General features: G+C 47.6%; 1 non-coding gene and 2 pseudogenes across 1 annotated transcript; 1 reads left to right on the forward strand and 2 right to left on the reverse strand.

Annotated features, from left to right (window-relative positions):
- LOC149573708 (uncharacterized) overlaps nt 1-19541 on the forward strand; it is a 150121-nt pseudogene that overhangs the window by 97071 nt on the left and 33509 nt on the right.
- LOC149573717 (25S ribosomal RNA) lies at nt 8054-11401 on the reverse strand. The gene has a single exon (XR_016361041.1). It is a non-coding gene; the product is annotated as a 25S ribosomal RNA (ribosomal RNA).
- LOC149573718 (18S ribosomal RNA) lies at nt 12006-12696 on the reverse strand (annotated as a pseudogene; the record flags this gene model as incomplete).

Here is a 19541-nt window from a genome sequence, read left to right on the forward strand (position 1 = left end):
CAACCTGGTTGGGTGACTTCGTGAACTGACTTAAAGAGTCAACTTGGTGGGGTGACTTGATGAACAGACTTCAAGGGTCGACTTGGCAACGTGACTTGATGAACGAACCTAAAGAGTTGACTTGGTGAGAGTACTTGGTGGGGTGACTTGATGAAAGGACTTAAAGAGTCAACTTGGTGAGAGTACTTGGTGGGGTGACTTGATGAACGCACTTGAAGAATCGACTTGGTTAGAGTACTTGGTTGGGCGACTTGATGAACGAACTCAAAGAGTCAACTTGGTTAGAGTACTTGGCGAGGTGAACTGATGAACAGACTTAAAGAGTCAACTTGGTGGGCCGACCTGGTGGGGTGACTTTATGGACAGACTTAAAGAGTCGACTTGGTTAGAGTACTTGTTCTGGTGACTTGATGAACAGACTTGAAGAGTTGACTTGGTGGGGTGACTCAACAAAAGGACTTAAAGAGTCGACCTGGTGAGAGTACTTGGTGGGGCGACTTGATGAACAGACTTAAATGGTCGACTTGGCGGGGTGACTTGATGAACGGACGAAAGGAGTGGACTTGGTGAGAGTACTTGGTGGGGTGAACTGATGAACAAACTTAAAGAGTCGACTTGGTGGGCTGACCTGGTGGGGTGACTTGATGAACGGAATTATAGAGTCAACTTGGTGAGAGTAGTTGTTCTCGTGACTTGATGAACGGACTTGAAGAGTTGGCTTGGTTGGGTGACTTGATGAAAGGACTTAAAGAGTTGACTTGGTGGGGTGACTTGATGAACGAACTTAAAGGGTCGACTTTGCGGGGTGACTCGATGAATGAACCTAAAGAGTTGACTTGGTGAGAGTACTCGGTGGGGTGACCTGATGAACAGACTTAGAGAGTCAACTTGGTGAGAGTATTTGGTGGGCTGACCTGGTTGGGTGACTTCATGAACTGACTTAAAGAGTCAACTTAGTGGGGTGACTTGATGAACGGACTTCAAGGGTTGACTTGGCAAGGTGACTTGATGAACGGTCCTAAAGAGTTGACTTGGTGAGAGTACTTGGTGTGGTAACTTGATGAACAGAATTAAAGAGTCAAATTTTTGAGAGTACTTGGTGGGGTGAATTGATGAACATAGTTAAAGAGTCTACTTGGTGAGAGTACTTGGTCGGGTGACTTGATGAACGCACTTGAAGAATCGACTTGGTTAGAGTACTTGGTGGGGTGACTTGATGAACGAACTTAAAGATTCGACTTGGTGGGCTGACCTGGCAGGGGGACTTGATGAACAAACTTAGAGAGTCGACTTGGTGAGAGTACTTGGTGACTTGGTGGGTTGACCTGGCCAGGTGACTTGATGAACAAACTTAAAGAGTCAACTTGGTGAGAGTACTCGGTGGGCTGACCTGGTCACGTGACTTGATGAACGAACTTAAAGAGTCGACTTGGTGGGTCGAACTAGCGGGGTGACTTGGTGAGAGTACTTGGTGGGCTGACCTGGCAGGGTGACTTGATGAACAAAATTAGAGAGTCGAGTTTGTGAGATTACTTGGTGGGTCGAACTGGCGGGGTGACTTGATGAATGAACTTATAGAGTCGACCTGGTGAGAGAACTTGGTGGGTGGAGCTAGCGTGGTGAATTGATGAATGAACCTAAAGAGTCGACTTTGTGAGAGTACTTGGTGGGCCGACCTGGCCGGGTGACTTGATGACCGAACTTAAATGGTCAACTTGGTGAGAGTACTTGGTGGGCCGACCTGGCGGAGTAACTTGATGAATGAACTTAGAGAGTCGACTTTGTGAGAGTACGTGGTGGGGTGACTTGATAAACAAACCTAAAGAGTCGACCTAGTAAGAGTACTTGGTGGGCCGACCTGGCGGGGTGACTTGATGGGCAAACCTAAAGAGTCGACCTGGTGAGAGTACTTGGTGGGGTGACCTGGCGGGGTGACTTGATGAACGAACTTAAAGAGTTGACCTTGTGGGCTGACTTGGTAGAGTGACTTCATGAACGAACTTAAAGAGTCCACTTGGTGGGCCGGCCTGGCGGGATGACTTGATGAGTGAACTTAAAGAGTCGACTTGGTGAGAGGAATTTGTGGGCTGACCTGGCAGGGTGACTTGATGAATGAACATAAAGAGTCAACTTGGTGGGGTGACTTGATGAATGCACTTGAAGGGTCGACTTGGTGGGGTGACTCTATGAATGGACCTAAAGAGTTGACTTGGTGAGAGTACTTGGTGGGTGACTTGACGAAAGGACTTAAAGAGTCGACTTGGTGAGAGTACTTGGTGGGGCGACTTGATGAATGGACTTAAAGGGTAGAGTTGGTGGGGTGACTTGATGAACGGACCTAAGGAGTTGACTTGGTGAGAGCACTTGGTGGGATGAACTGATGAACGAACTTAAAGAGTCGACTTGGTGGGCCGACCTGGTGGGGTGACTTGATGAATGAACTTATAGAGTCGACTTGGTGAGAGTAGTTGTTCTGGTGACTTGATGAACAGACTTGAAGATTCGACTTGGTGGGGTGACTTGATGAAAGGAATTAAAGAGTCGACTTGGTGAGAGTACTTGGTGGGGCCACTTGATGAACGAACTTAAAGGGTCGAGTTGGTGGGGTGACTTGATGAACGGACCTAAGGAGTTGACTTGGTGAGAGTACTTGGTGGGTGAACTGATGAACGAACTTAAAGAGTTGACTTGGTGGGCCGACCTGGTGGGGTGACTTGATGAATGAACTTATAGAGTCGACTTGGTGAGAGTAGTTGTTCTGGTGACTTGATGAACAGACTTGAAGAGTCGGCTTGGTGGGGTGACTTGATGAAAGGACTTAAAGAGTCGACTTGGTGGGGTAACTTGATGAAAAAATTTAAAGGGTCGACTTTGTGGGGTGACTTGATGAACGGACCTAAAGAGTTGACTTGGCGAGAGTACTCGGTGGGGTCACCTGATGAACAAACTTAGAGAGTCGACTTGGTGAGAGTACTTGGTTGGCCAACCTGGTTTGGTGACTTTGTGAACTGACTTAAAGAGTCACTTGGTGGGGTGACTTGATGAACGGACTTCAAGTGTCGACTTGGCAAGGTGACTTTATGAACGGTCCTAAAGAGTTGACTTGGTGAGAGTACTTGGTGTGGTGACTTGATGACCAGACTTAAAGAGTCAAATTGGTGAGAGTACTTGGTGGGGTGACTTGATGAACATAGTTAAAGAGTCAACTTGGTGAGAGTACTTGGTCGGGTGACTTGATGAACGCACTTGAAGAATTGACTTGGTTAGAGTACTTGGTGGGGTGACTTGATGAACGAACTTAAAGATTCAACTTGGTGGGCCGACCTGGTGGGGTGACTTGATGAACAAACTTAGAGAGTCAACTTGGTGAGAGTACTTGGTGACTTTGTGGGCCGACCTGGCCGAGTGACTTGATGAACAAACTTAAAGAGTCAACTTGGTGAGAGTACTCGGTGGGCTGACCTGGTCACGTAACTTGATGAACAAACTTAAAGAGTCAACTTGGTGGGTCGAACTAGCAGGGTGACTTGGTGAGAGTACTTGGTGGGCTGACCTGGCAGGGTGATTTGATGAACGAACTTAGAGAGTCGACTTTGTGAGAGTACTTGGTGGGTCGAACTGGCGGGGTGACTTGATGAACGAACTTAAAGAGTTGACCTGGTGAGAGAACTTGGTGGGCCGAGCTAGCGGGGTGAATTGATGAATGAACCTAAAGAGTCAACTTTGTGAGAGTACGTGGTGGGCCGACCTGGCCGGGTGACTTGATGACCGAACTTAAAGGGTCGACTTGGTGAGAGTACTTGGTGGGCTGACCTGGCGGAGCGACTTGATGAACAAACTTAGAGAGTCAACTTTGTGAGAGTACTTGGTGGGGTGACTTGATGAACAAACCTTAAGAGTCGACCTGGTGAGAGTACTTGGTGGGCCGACCTGTTGGGGTGATTTGATGGGCAAACTTAAAGAGTCAACTTGGTGAGAGTACTTGGTGGGGTGACCTGGCGGGGTGACTTGATGAATGAACTTAAAGAGTTGACCTTGTGGGCCGACTTGGTAGAGTGACTTCATGAACGAACTTAAAGAGTCCACTTGGTGGGCTGACCTGGCGGGGTGACTTGATGAACAAACTTAAAGAGTCGACTTGGTGAGAGTAATTTCTGGGCTGACCTGGCGGGGTGTCTTGATGAATGAACTTAAAGAGTCGACTTGGTGTGTTGACTTGATGAATGCACTTGAAGGGTCGAATTGGTGGGGTGACTCTATGAACGGACCTAAAGAGTTGACTTGGTGAGAGTACTTGGTGGGGTGACTTGATGAAAGGACTTAAAGAGTCGACTTGGTGAGAGTACTTGGTGGGGCGACTTGATGAATGCACTTGAAGAATCGACTTGGTTAGAGTAATTGGTGGGGCGACTTGATGAACAGACTCAAAGATTCAACTTGGTGAGAGTACTTGGTAGGGTGAACTGATGAACAAACTTAAAGAGTCAACTTGGTGAGAGTGGGCCTAACAAGGCAAGGTGGTGAGTGGGCCTAACAGGGCGAGTTGTTGGGGCGACTTGGCGAGTGGAATTAGAGAGCCAACATGGTGAGGCGACTCAGTGAATTGGTTCATTGAGATGACATGGTGAGCTGACTTGGTGAGTCGACCTGGCGAGCGAACTTAAAGAGTCAACTTGGCAATGTACTCGAGTCGATTTGGTGAAGCGACCTGGCGAGCGGGCTCAAAGAGTCAACATGGTGAGGCGACTCATTGAGTCAACATGGTGAGGCGACTCATTGAGTCAACATGGTGAGGTGACTCATGGTGAGGAGCTATACTTGAGGCAACTTGGTGGGCCTACTTGATTAGTTGACTTGGTGAGCCGACCTGACGAACTGACACAGTGAGCGGGCTTAGAGAGGCGATGACTTGGTGGGGTAACTCGGCAAGCCAACTTATCGAGGCGAGATGGTGAGTCGACTTGGTGAGTGTACTTAAAGAGTCAACTTCGTGAGGTGACTCAGCAAGTTAGCTCGCTGATGCATCTTGGGCGGGCTGACCTGGCGAGCGAACTTAAAGAGGCGACTTGGGCGGGCTGACCTGGTGAGCGAACTTAAAGAGTTGACTTGGAAATGTACTTGAACAACTGACTTGGTGAGCTGACATGGTGAGTGGGCTTAGAAAAGAAACTCAGTGGGGCAACTTGGCGAGCACACTTGCTGGGGCAAGGTGGTAAAATGACTAGGTGATTCAACTTGGTGAGCTGACTTAGGGAGCTAACTTGGTGAGCAAACTTAAGGGGTCAACTTGGTGAGGCAACCTGAATAGTCGACTTGGTGAGCTGACTTGGGGAGCCAACATGGTGAGGGGTCTTAAAGAAGAGGTGACCTGGTGAGGTGAGATGGTAAGTCATCTTGATGAGCTAGCTTGATGAGCTATGAGTGGACTTAAAGAGTCAATTCTTGATTTGGCAAAGACCACATGGTCAGATGACTTGGTGAGTCGACCTGGCTAGCAAAATTGGCAAGCAAACTTATAGAATCGACTTGCTGTCCCCAGCCAGGATCGCACGCTTGGGTCAACCCAACTTGGGTCACCCGACTCCGTCGCCCCAGCCTCGGGCGACCCAACTGGTTCGCCAGAGTGGGTCAACTAGGGGAAAAAAAAAAAATCATGGGAGGCCCTGTACAACGAAAAGCGCTAAATTTTGGGCATTACAAAAAAAAAAAAAACAAGTTACCTTCTTTTGGATCACGCACAAGTTTTAGTTCACGTATTGCCGAGCCAACTCGAGGCATTACGCCTAGCTAGCCAGATTCGAGGTAGGGTAGTCGAAACGATCCAATTTGAGAATTTTTTTTATAAAAAGAGATCATGATAGGCCCCATAAGGCAAAAAAGAATGAAATTTTGGGAGTTCAAAAAAAAATGTTACCCAGTTTTGGATCGCGCACAGGGCTCGGGTCACGTAGCATCAAGATGCCCTGGGTGACATGATTCGAGCGAAAAGTCGATGGTGGCATGAGTTGTACAAAAACATTGCAGGCCATTAAGGCTTGAGGCACTTTGAGTCGAGGTTGCTGAGGCGAGTCGGGTTGAAAACTTTGGGCGTTAACCAAAAAGAAAAAGTTAACCACTTTTGGATCACGTACACGGCTCGGGGCACTTAGAATCAAGTCGAGCACGGTGACATGAGTCGTGTGAAAAATTTGGAGATGACAAAAAAAAGAAAAAAGAAAAAGTTACCCGATTTTGGATCACGTAAGTGACTCGGGCCACTCAGAATCAAGGCGAGTGCGGTTACATGAGTCGAGTGAAAAAAAATATGGAGGCGGTTAAGGCTCGAGGAAATTCAAGTTGGGGTAGCTGAGTCGATTTGAAAACTTTGGTCATTAGCCAAAAAAAGAGTTAATCTCTTTTGGATCATGTACATGACTTGGGGCACATAGAATCAAGTCAAGCACGATGACATGAGTGGTTCAAAAAAATTGCAGGCGATTAAGGCTCGAGGCGATTTGAGTCAGGGTTGCTGACATGATTTGGGTTGAAATATTTGGGTGTTAACCAAAGAAGGAAGAATTTAACTGCTTTTGGATCACGTACATGACTCGAGGCACCAAGTCAAGCATGGTGACATGAGTCCTGCGAAAAAATTGGAGGCAGTTAAGGCTCGAGGCGATACAAGTCGGGGTTGCCAAAATAATTTGGATTGAAAACTTTGGGCGTTAACCCAAAAAAAGAGTTGACTGCCTTTGGATCACGCACATGACTCGGCACACTTAGAATCATGTCAAGCACAGTGACATGAGTTGTGCAAAAAAATTGGTGACACGGTTCGAGTTGAAAACTTTGGGCATTAACCCCAAAAAGAAAAAAGTTGACCTCTTTTGGACCATGTACATGACTCGGGGCACTTAGAATCAAGTCGAGCATGGTAACATTAGTTGTTCAAAAAATTCAGAGGCGATTCGAGTCGGGGTAGCCAACTCAATTTGAGTTCAAAACTTTGGGCGTCAACCAAAAAAATAAGTTGACCGATTTTGGATCACGTACATGAGTCGTCTGCCCTCGCAAAAATTACAAAACCTGAGGACCCGCCTGGAATTTGCAGTCGGAAGATTTTTCTGCCCTCACGAAAATTTACAAACCCCACCTACTCAAAATTTGGACTTGGAAGATTTTTCCGCCCTCGCAGAATTTACAAACCCCAACCGCTCGGAATTTGGCACTTGGAAATTACGAAACCCCGCCCGCCCAGAATTTGGACTTGGAAGATTTTTCTGCCCTCATAGAAATTGCAAACCCGACCCACATGGAAATTGCACTTGGAAGACTTTTTCGCACTCACGAAAATCACAAAACCCCACCCGCAGGGAATTCGGCACTTGGGAGATTTTTCCACCCTTCCAAAAATTGCAAACCCCACCAGCTCGGAATTTGGGACTCGGGCGATTTTTTTCCCCCTCGTGGAAATTTTACAAAACCCCACTTGCCCAAAATTTGGCACTCGGGAGATTTTTCTGCCCTGGCAGAAATTTCTACAAAACCCCTCCCTCCTGCCAAGAATTTGGCACCTGGGAGATTTTTACACCCTCGCAAAAATTGCAAACCCCACCTGCCGGGAATTTGGCACTTGGGAGATTTTTTCTCCCTCGCAAAAATTTTCACAAAACCCCACCCGCCCGGAATGTGGCACTTGGGAGATTTTTTCGCCCCGGCAGAAATTGCAAAACCCCACCCGCTGAGAATTCGACACTTGGGAGATTTCTTCGCCCTCGCGGAAATTTTCACAAAACCTCACCCACTCAAAATTTGGCACCTGGGAGAGTTTTCCCGCCCTCACAAAAAATTGCAAACCACACCCGCCCAAAATTTGGCACTTGGAAGATTTTTCCCGCACTCGCACAAATTGCAAACCCCACCCACCGAGAATTTGGCACCTGAGAGATTGTTACGAGCTCGCAAGAAAAAACCTTGCAAACCCCACCCCCACCTAGAATTTGGCACTTGGGAGATTTTCTCACCCTCGTGCAAATTACAAACCCCACCTGCCTCAGAGTCAAAAAAAGGTTTTACGAATTGAGGCGACAGAGGGCTGAATCTCAGTGGATCGTGGCAGCAAGGCCACTCTCCCACTTACAATACCCCATCGCTTATTTAAGTCATCTGCAAAATATTCTTCTTGCCGACCGCTTGAAATTAATATCCAAGGTTGCTCCAACGGGCTATTGCGCTGATCGGAGATGGCCAATGACATGGGCCCCTGGGAATGCAAGAGCACCCCTACTGTGGGTCGCGATGCAGTCGGAGAGAGATATGCACCGCATCTAGTGTGGATTCTAACTTAGAGGCATTCAATCATAATCCGACACATGGTAGCTTCGCGCCACTAGCTTTTCAACCAAGCGCGATGACCAAATGTGTGAATCAACGGTTCCTCTCATACTAAGTTGAATTACTATCGTGGCGCAGATCATCAGTAGGGTAAAACTAACCTGTCTCACGATGGTCTAAACCCAGCTCACGTTCCCTATTGGTGGGTGAACAATCCAACACTTGGTGAATTCTGCTTCACAATGATAGGAAGAGCTAACATCGAAGGATCAAAAAGAAATGTCGCTATGAACGCTTGGCTACCACAAGCCAGTTATCCCTATGGTATCTTTTTTGACACCTCTAGCTTCAAATTCTAAAAGTCTAAAGGATCGATAGGCCACGCTTTCACGGTTTGTATTCATACTGAAAATCAAAATCAAATGAGCTTTTACCCTTTTGTTCCACACGAGATTTTTGTTCTTGTTGAGCTCATCTTAGGACACCTACATTATCTTTTAATAGATGTGCTGCCCTAGCCAAACTCCCCACCTGACAATGTCTTCTGCCTGGATTGACGCGCCTAGACGCACCTTAAGGCCAAAAATAGGGGCATTGCCCCATCTTTGCCTCACGGAATCAGTAAAATATCATTAAAAGTAGTGGTATTTCACTTGTACCCGAAAGCTCCCACTTATTCTACACCTCTCAAGTCATTTCACAAAGTCATACTAGAGTCAAGCTCAACAGGGTCTTCTTTCCCCACTGATTTTGCCAAGCCCGTTCCCTTGGCTGTGGTTTTGCTAGATAGTAGATAGGGACATTGGGAATCTCGTTAATCCATTCATGCATGTCACTAATTAGATGACGAGGCATTTGGCTACCTTAAGAGAGTCATAGTTACTCCCATCGTTTACCCGCGCTTGGTTGAATTTCTTCACTTTGAGATTCAGAGTACTGGGCAGAAATCACATTGCGTCAGCATCCGTAGGGACCATCGCAATGCTTTGTTTTAATTAAACAGTCAGATTCCCCTTGTCCATACCAGTTCTGAGTCGACTATTCGTCGACTAGGGAAAGCCCTCCGAAGGGGGCATCCTGCATTCGTCGCCTGATCGACACGCGACGGCCTGCCCTCACCGCGGGAGCAGCTCGGGCAGGCCGCCAACAGCCCACAAGTTTGGGTCGTAGACCCCTAGGCCCAACCCTCAGAGCCAATCCTTTTCCTAAAGTTACAGATCCATTTTGCCGACTTCCCTTACCTACATTTTTCTATTGACCAGAGGCTATTCACCTTGGAGACCTGATGCGGTTATGAGTACGATCGGGCATGAATGGTACTCGGTCCTCTAGATTTTCAAGGGCCGCCGAAGGTGCACTGGACACCACAGGACGTGTAGTGCTCTTCCAGCTGCTGGACCCTATCTCTGGTTGAATAGATTTTAGGGTCGGTAAGCTGTTAAAAAGAAAAGATAAGTCTTCTCGGGGCCCCCGCCGACGTCTCCAGATTTCCTAACATTGTCATCTGCCGCCACGTCCTAGTTCGGGAATATTAACCTGATTCCCTTTCGATGATCATGCAAAGTGCGCCCTTGAAACAGGGTTTCCCCATCTCTTAGGATTGACTAACCCATGTCCAAGTGCTATTCACATGGAACCTTTCCCCACTTCAGTCTTCAAAGTTCTCATTTGAATATTTGCTACTACCACCAAGATCTGCACCGGTGGCCGATCCACCTAGGCTCACGCCCAAGGTTTCACAACAACCCCCATGTCCTCCTACTCATCAGAGCCTGGCACTTGCCCCGACGGCCGAGTATAGGTTGCGTACTTTAGCGCCATCCATTTTTGGGGCTAGTTGATTCGGCAGGTGAGTTGTTACACACTCCTTAGCGGATTTTGACTTCCATGACCACCGTCCTGCTATCTTAATCAACCAACACCCTTTGTGGGATCTGGGTAAGCACGTAATTTGGCACCATAACTCGGCTTTCAGTTTATCCCGCATCGCCAGTTTTGCTTACCAAAAATGGCCCACTTGGAGCTCGTGATTCCGTGGTGCGGCTCAATAGAGCAGCTGCACTGACTTACCTATTTAAAGTTTGAGAATAGGTCAAGGGCGTTATGCCCCTGATGCCTCTAATCATTTTCTTTACCCAATAAAACTCGCACGTGAGCTCCAGCTATCCTGAGGGAAACTTCAGAGGAAACTAGCTACTAGATGGTTCAATTAGTCTTTCGCCCCTATACCCAATTCAGACGAATGATTTGCACATCAGTATCGCTGCGGGCCTCCACTAGAGTTTCCTCTGGCTTCGCCATGCTCAGGCATAGTTCACCATCTTTCAGGTCCCAACAGGTGTGCTCGCACTCGAACCCTTCACAGAAGATCAGGGTCGATCGACGGTGCACCCCCCGAGAGGGGATCTTGCTAGTCAGCTTCCTTGCACCTCACGGGTTTTCCCAACCCACCAACTCGCACACATGTTAGAATCCTTGGTCCGTGTTTCAAGACGGGTTAGATGGAAAGCCCGCTGGCCAGCGCCATGAGCGTACAGGTGCCCGAGAGCCCTTTGTAAAGGCGCGCGCTTTACTCCTCGACCATCGTGATAGAAATATTTGTGCGACCAAGAAGGTTGCGCTTGTGCCACCGCGACAGCCTGTGCTGGAACATCCCCTAAACTGAGCAGCAAACTGGCTCACACCATTCCACATCCGACCGGGGCACATCGTCGGCCTCCATCCGCTTCCCTCCCAGCAATTTCAAGCACTCTTTAACTCTCTTTTCAAAGTCCTTTTCATCTTTCGCTCACGGTCCATGTTCGCTATTGGTCTCTCGCCCGTATTTAGCCTTGGACAAAATTTACCACCCGATTAGGGCTGCATTCCCAAACAACCCGACTTGCCGACAGTGCCTCGTGGTGCAATAGGGTTCGGGCTCGACGGGGCTCTCACCCTCTCCGGCACCCCCTTCTAGGGGACTTGGGCCTGGTCCGTCACTGAGGGGTTTTGGTTTTGTCTTTCGGCAACCCAAGCGTGCAAGGTGTTGGCTCGCATTTCATTCTTTGGATTTCTAAGGTCCGCGATGCACCTGTGTGTTGGGTGGTTGACACATCCTGAACCCCGAGCACCCAATGGGTGTGACGAGGAATTTTGTGGTGTGTCCCCACCCCATCACCTTGCAAAGGTGGGAGGTGAGGCATGGGAGAGCCATGTCAGCGGATGGGGCCCTTACCCCGCAAATCATGCGAGTGCACCCATCCTAAACATAGAATGCTCCAAGCGATGAGTCAACACACCTAGGCAAGGCAACGGGGGGTTGCGGTAGTCCCAACTTGCCGTCGTCAAAATGAAAGATCCCTGGCATAGCACCGCACACGCGATCAGACCATGAAATATTAGTGGGGGACGAGGCCTAGACCCCCTCTAAACTGCAACTAAGCAGAGACCTCTCGCTCTGACACGGATGTCATTTGAAGGCACTGATCCTAATCCAGATGGCATCGGAGTCTCTTCTTTGCCCTGCGGGGAATCCAAGCTTTCGATCACAAGAATTCGATGTGACCATTGACCTCGACTGTGCTGGACCTGTAGCTTGGCCGTCCAACACATCGTTGCAGGGCCGAGTGTCCGCACGTCACCGAGATTTCAGGGGCAGGGTGGAGGCTAGCTCCATCCCCTACACGATTCAGGGTCTCAAACCGACAATGATCCTACCGTAGGTTCACCTACGGTAACCTTGTTACGACATCTCCTTCCTCTAAATGATAAGGTTCAGTGAACTTCTCGCAACGTCGCCGATAGGAACCGCCATTGTCGCCCCGATCCGAACACTTCACCGGATCATTCAATCGGTAGGAGCGATGGGCACTGTGTACAAAGGGCAGGGACGTAGTCAATGTGAGCTGATGACTCGCGCTTACTAGGAATTCCTCATTGAAGATCAATAATTGCAATGGTTTATACCCATCACGATGCAATTTGGCAAGATTTCCCAAACCTTTTAGGAGAGGGAGAGAAACTCGTTGGTTGATTCAGTGTAGCGTGCGTGCGGCCCAGAACATCTAACGGCATCACAGACCTATTATTGCCTCAAACTTCCATGGCCTAGGAGGCCATTGTCACTCTAAGAAGCTGGCTGCGAAGGGGAACCTCCGCGTAGCTAGGTAGCAAGCTGAGGTCTCATTCGTTAAAGGAATTAACTAGAAAAATCACTCCACCAACTAAGAACGGCCATGCACCACCACACATAGAATCAAGAAAGAGTTCTCAATCTGTCAATCCTTACTATGTCTGGACCTGGTAAGTTTCCCCGTGTTGAGTCAAATTAAGCCGCAGTCTCCACTCCTGGTGGTGCCCTTCTGTCAATTCCTTTAAGTTTCAGCCTTGTGACCATACTCCCCCCGGAACCCAAACACTCTGATTTCTTAGAAGGTGCTGGCAGAGTCCTTAGAGCAACATCCACCGATCCATGGTCGGCATCATTTATGGTTGAGACTAGGATGGTATCTGATCATCTTTGAGCCCCCAACTTTCGTTCTTGATTAATGAAAACATCCTTGGCAAATGCTTTCGCATTGGTTTGTCTTCCATAAATCCAAGAATTTCACCTCTGACAATGAAATACGAATGCCTCCAACAGTCCCTATTAATCATTACTCCAGTCCTGAAGGCCAGGAACATGCCGTCGGCAGAAGGGACGTGAGGGCCAGTGCACACCCAAAAGGTAGACCGAACGTGATGACCCAAGGTCCAACTACGAGCTTTTTAACTGCAACAACTTAAATATATGCTATTGGAGCTGGAATTACCACGGCTGCTAGCACCAGACTTGCCCTCCAATGGATCCTCATTAAGGGATTTAGATTGTACTCATTCCAATTACCAGACTGGATGAGCCCAGTATTGTTATTTATTGTCACTACCTCCCCGTGTCAGGATTGGGTAATTTGCGTGCCTGCTGCCTTCCTTGGATGTGGTAGCTATTTCTCAGGCTCCCTCTCTGAAATCGAACCCTAATTCTCCGTCACTCGTCACCACCATGGTAGGCCTCTATCCTACCATCAAAAGTTGATAGGGCAAAAATTTGAATGAAGCGTCGCCAGCACAAAGGCCGTGCAATCCATCGAGTTATCATGAATCACCGAAATAGTGGGCGAGCCTGCGCCAGCCTTTTATCTAATAAATACATCCCTTTCGAGACTCGCAATGCTCAAAGATTTCACACAAGAGGAAAGTGTCCCATCATCGACCGGAGAGGGCCGAACAGGGAGCCTCAGTTCACAGGCACCTGGGAAGAACATCCCGTACAGAACCCTTTACCCTCGATCTCATTGTCACCACTACTCGAAAAGAAGCCTCGAGTCTGTACAAGATGCACTATGCACATAGCCACCTTAATTGTAAGGCCACTCAGAGACATCCATTTCCCAAGCATATGCCTCCTACATGCCTATAGAGGTGCACCCACACAGACAAAATCCTTCTCAATCGCAACAAACATTTTCCCACGATGAAGAGCTGGTTGCCGAAGTGCCAACGGAGACCGTTGTGCTAAAGGGTGAAGGGTCGTGCAAGTCGAAAACATGGCTGGTTATGTGATTGGCAGGGGCATCACTATACACACAACCACCTCAATTATAAGGCCGCTCGAGGGCATCGTGTATAACACCCCCTTCACACATTTATAGGTGATGAGAGCTTGCCTACATACACAGACATGTCTAACCTCTGGCAAATTTCTCCTTTCCTGGTACAGCCTCGCTAACCATTCCCCGTGACACATGATCTACCAGTGCAGGTATAGAAAAGTTCCTACGGGTGAACACTCACACTAGCATTGTTGGACAAGCTTCAATCTCATGCACATGCACATACCGAAGAACTGCATCGCGAGGGAACCCACCCGCGAGCACCCACATCTCGGCAAAAAGCATTCGTGTGATTTCTTCCCCTAGACAGACATGTTGGGCCTGCACTTGTCAAAGCATTGCAAAGACGAGCGCTCTGGTTCACAAGAGCCTAAGAAGAACATCTCGTACAAAACCCGTTCCCCCAAAATGCTCAAATCACAAATCCTCGCAGTAGAGTCATCATGCAAAGATGTACACCACGCATGCGACTGAGTAAGGACACTTAGAGACATCCATGCCATCTCTCACAAAGACCAATGTTAGCTGTGAACAAATTTGGAATCCAAGGGCTCGCATCCATCGATATCGTCGGCACTGGGTCTATATACAAAGGCCACGGAGAGGTTCTGAGAAGAGAAGCCCCCCTTGCTCGCTCGCACAAACATCCCAAATTCTAGACACAAGCTCCCGCCCTTAGCATCGCTCTCCAAATCACCACAATGACACATTGGAATGACAACTGTTGTCGAACAACTCCCGAAATTGTGGCGATGAAGTGAGAGAGAAGAGCAGCTTTGGGGAGAGGCGCATAGCAAACGGGCTGCTCCTTCATTCTGCTCTTATATAAAGATCTGATGTTGTTGATTTCATTTGGAATCCAGCATGCATTCATCCTTTCCCACATGAGAAATGGCTCTTCTAATCGAATGGCCACGGGGAGCTTTCAATAATAAAGGCTCCCTTGTCACTCGTGATGCGCAGCCCAACCGCTAGATGACGGCTCGCCCTTCAGATCGCTACCCAGGCAACCACCACAATGGCACCATTGGAATTACAACCATTGCCGAACCATTCCAAAAATGTTGCACCAAAGAAGTTGTTGCGAAGAGAATGACTCTGGGGAGAGAGAACTTGCATAGCAAAATCGGGATGGCTTCACGGCCCTTCCAATAGAAATGATGCTGGTGCCAATATTTGAAATCCGAATAACGTGTCTTTCTCGAACACCAGCATCGATTCTATTGGGGAGGGTCCCCGAGAGATTTTGTTATCAAAGCCTCCCATTGTAGCCATGATAGGCATGCAAAATTTTTTGCTAGAGCATCAAGCACCCACCTCATGGCTAGAGACAAGGGCTCGCCATTAAGATCAACTTCAAAATCGCAGAACAGACGCGCTGTAGAATGGCAATCATTGCCAAGTCTCTTCCATAATTGCGTCGGTCAAGTGATCGAAGAAGGTGATCTAAGAGAGGGTCCAAGTGTAGGCATTCATTGGGGGATTCATGCCGATGGAATAAATTTATGCAATACTCGAGAAACACTGAATGGAGGTGCTAGACGAGGGCTCCTGTTTTAGATCGAGTTTTAAAATCACCAAGAAGACGCGGTGAGGGCTGGCAACCGCTCCCAAACCTTTTTCTGAAATTGTGCCAGCTAAGTGACAAGAAAACATGATGTAAAGGAGAGTCGAGGAATAGCACATTGAGGGTGGGCTTCTTGCCCCTCTAATTGATTCAACATCAGCGTCCACCATTTCAAAAACTAACATATCCATCTACCTTGACACCAGCGTTGAATCAATGAGAGGGGCACGGGAGAGGCTCGCGGAAACCACCTCTCCTATATAAGCTATTAGTGCGAGGCTTGCTCTACACTAGAAATTAGCGAACACACTGACAACTTCCTTAAAAATCCAAATCCTTGAAAATTCTGACCAAACAGCCATTCATGACCCAATTTTTTATGAGGTTAGTAGAGGAGCAAAAGATTGTCATCGGTTAGGAGATGCGAGTTCATGGAGCCAAGGGACTGAAATGGTCATCGAGCTCATTTGATAAATTGGATGAATTTCACCTTGAAGGGGGCCCAATCCAAAAGTTCTAGAGGTCATCTCCTGGAACTCTCAAGAACAAGGCCCATCTTACATGCAAACTCTACTACTATGCAAACATAGGTTGCAATTAAAGAGAAATTGCGAGGCCGTCACAATGGCCCGAGGCCAATGCTCCAACTAAGTCAATTTTCTCTTGCAATCACCATGCCGCCATTCATAGAGAGATCTCCCCATTCACTTGTGACGTGACACACAATCCAAGTGCTAGATGCGAGCTCGCCCTTGAAAGAAAGACCACTTTCCAAGACATCCCCCGATGACACATTGGAACGACAACTACTGTCGAACCATTCCCAATGTTGTGCCAATCGAGTTGGCACAGAGGCTACCTTAGGGAGCTCCCGCATAGCAATTGGGATGTGCTTTTGTACCCATCTCTCACAAAAACCAATGTTAGCTATGAACTAATTTAGAATCCAAGGCTTGTATCCATCGATATCATCGGCACTAGGTCTATATATTCAAAGGCCACAGAGAGGTTTCGATAAGAGAAGCTCCCCTGCTCGCCCACACAAACATCCCAAATGCTAGACACAAGCTCCCACCCTTAGCATCACTCTCCAGATCATCGCAATGACACATTGGAATGACAACTGTTGTCGAACAAGTCCCGAATTTGTGCCGATGGAGTGAGAAAGAAGAGCAACTTTGGGGAGCCGCGCATAGCACATGGGCTGTGCTGCTTCATTCCGCCCTTATATACAGATCCGATGTCATTGATTTCTTTTGGAATTCAAGGCTGCATTCATCCTTGCTCACACAAGCAATGACTCTTTTCATTGAATGGCCACGGGGAGCTTCCGATTACAAAGGCTCCCTTATCACTCGTGATGCGCAGCCCAACTACTAGACGACGACTCGCCCTTAAGATCGCTGCCTAGGAAACCACCACAACGGCACCATTGGAACGACAATCGCTGCCGAAACATTCCAAAAATTTTGGGCCAAAGAAGTTGTTGCGAAGAGAACCACTCTGGGGAGAGAGCACTCTCATAGAAAAATCGGGATGGCTTCACGGCCCTTCCAATAGAAACGATGCTGGTACCAATATTCCAAATCCAAATAATGTGTCTTTCTCGAACACCAGCACCGATTCTATTGGGCAGGGTCACTGAGAGCTTTTGTTATCAAAGCCTCCCATTGTAACCATGATAGGCACACAAAAAGTATTTTCTAGAGCGCAAAGCACCCACCTCATGGCTAGAGACAAGGGCTCGCCCTTAAGATCAACTTCAAAATCGCAGAACATACGTGCTATAGAATGGCAACCGTTGCCAAGTCTCTTCCCTAATTGTGTCGGTCGAGTGATCAAAGAAGGTGATCTAAGAGAGGGTCCAAGTGTAGGAATTCATTTGGGGATTTGTGCTGATAGCAAAAATTCATGCAATACTCGAGCAACACTGGACGGAGGTGCTAGATGAGGGCTCCCATTTTAGATCAAGTTTTAAAATCACCAAGTAGACACGGTGAGGGTTGGCAACCGCTGCCAAACCTTTTTCTGAAATTGCATCAGCTGAGTGACAAGAAAACATGATCTAAAGGAGAGTCAAGGAATAGCACCTCGAGGGTGGGCTTCATGCCCCTCCAATTGATTCAACGTCAGTTTCCACCTTTTCAAAATTTGACATTTCCATCCGCCTTGACACCGGCATTGAATCAATGAGAGGGGCATGGGAGAGGCTTGCGGCAACAACCTCTCCTATATAAGCTATTAGTGCGAGGCTCACTCTGCATTAGAAATTAGTGAACACACTTACATCGGCCTTAAAAATCCAAATTGTTGAAAATTCTGACCAAACAGCCATCCACGACCCAATTTTTTATGAGGTCGTCTAAGGAGCAAAAGATTGTCATTGGTTAGGAGATGTGAATTCATGGAGCCAACGGACTGAAATGGTCATCGAGCTCATCTGATCAACTGGATGAATTTCACCTTGAAGGGGCCCAATCCAAAAGTTTCGGAGGTCATCTCCTAGAACTCTCAAGAACAAGGCCCATCTTACTTGCAAATTCTGCTACTGCGCAAACATAGGTTGCAATTAAAGAGAAATTTCAAGGCCATCACAGTGGCCTGAGGCCAATGCTCTGACTAAGTCAATTTTCTCTTGCAATCACCATGCCACCATTCATAGAGAGATCTCCCCATTCACTTGTGATGCGACACACAATCCAAGTGCTAGAATCCAAAATGTTAGTTGTGAACAAATTTAGAATCCAAGGCTTGTATCCATCGATATCGTCGGCACTAGGTCTATATATTCAAAGGCCACAGAGAGGTTCCGATAAGAGAAGCTCCCCTACTCGCTCGCACAAACATCCCAAATGCTAGACACAAGCTCCTACCCTTAGCATCACTCTCCAGATCACCACAATGACACATTGGAATGACAACTATTTTTGAACAAACCCTGAATTTGTGCCGATGGAGTGAGAAAGATGAGCGACTTTGGGGAGCTGCACATAGCAAATGGGCTGCTGCTTCATTCCGCTCTTATATATAGATCCAATTTCGTTGATTTCGTTTGGAATTCGAGGCTGCATTCATCCTTGCTCACACAAGAAATGGCTCTTCTCATCGAATGGTCACGGGGAGCTTTCGATTACAAAGGCTCCCTTATCACCCGTGATGCACAACCCAACTGCTAGACGACAGCTCACCCTTCAGATCACTGCCCAGGCAACCACCACAACGACGCCATTGGAAAGACAACCGCTACCAAACCATTCCGAATTTTTTTTTTGCCAAAGAAGTTGTTGCAAAGAGAACGACTCTAGGGAGAGAGCCCTCGCATAGACAAATTGGGATGGCTTCACGGCCCTCCCAATAGAAACGATGCTGGTGCCATTATTCCAAATCTGAATAATGTGTCTTTCTCGAACACTAGCACCAAGTCTATTGGGTCAATATCATCGGCACTGGGTCTATATTCAAAGGCCACGGAGAGGTTCCGATAAGAGAAGCTCCATTTCTTGCTTGCACAAACATCCCCAAATGCTAGATGCAAGCTCCCGCCCTTAGCATTGCTCTCTAGATCACTGCAATGACACATTGGAATGACAATCACTGTCGAAAAACTCCCAAATTTGTGCCGATGGAGCAAGAAAGAAGAGCCAGATCGGGTCGACAAAAATGGCTAAGCAAGATCGGGTCAGCCAGCATGGCTTAGCCACCATTTTTCGTCGAGAGCTTTCGATATTAAAGCTCCCATGTAGCCGTGATAAGTACACCATGACAAATTTCTAGAGCACCGAGCACCCATAGCAAATTTCCATTATACCAAGCAACGCCGGAGTGCTAGACAAGGGTTCACGTTTAGATCAAGTTTTAAAATCACCAAAAAGACACGCCATGGATCAGCCACCATTGCCTCACCTTTTCCAAAATTGAGTCATCGAAAAACATGATCTAAAGGAGAGCCGAGGAAAAGCACCGAGATCGCTTCATGCCCCTTTTATTGATTCAACATCAGCATACATTGTTTGAAAACCCAACAATCCGAT

This window comes from Cupressus sempervirens, chromosome 2 (assembly GCF_028749045.1).
Source record: "Cupressus sempervirens isolate cs-2001-9-10 chromosome 2, ASM2874904v1, whole genome shotgun sequence".
NCBI classification, from domain to species: Eukaryota; Viridiplantae; Streptophyta; class Pinopsida; order Cupressales; family Cupressaceae; genus Cupressus; species Cupressus sempervirens.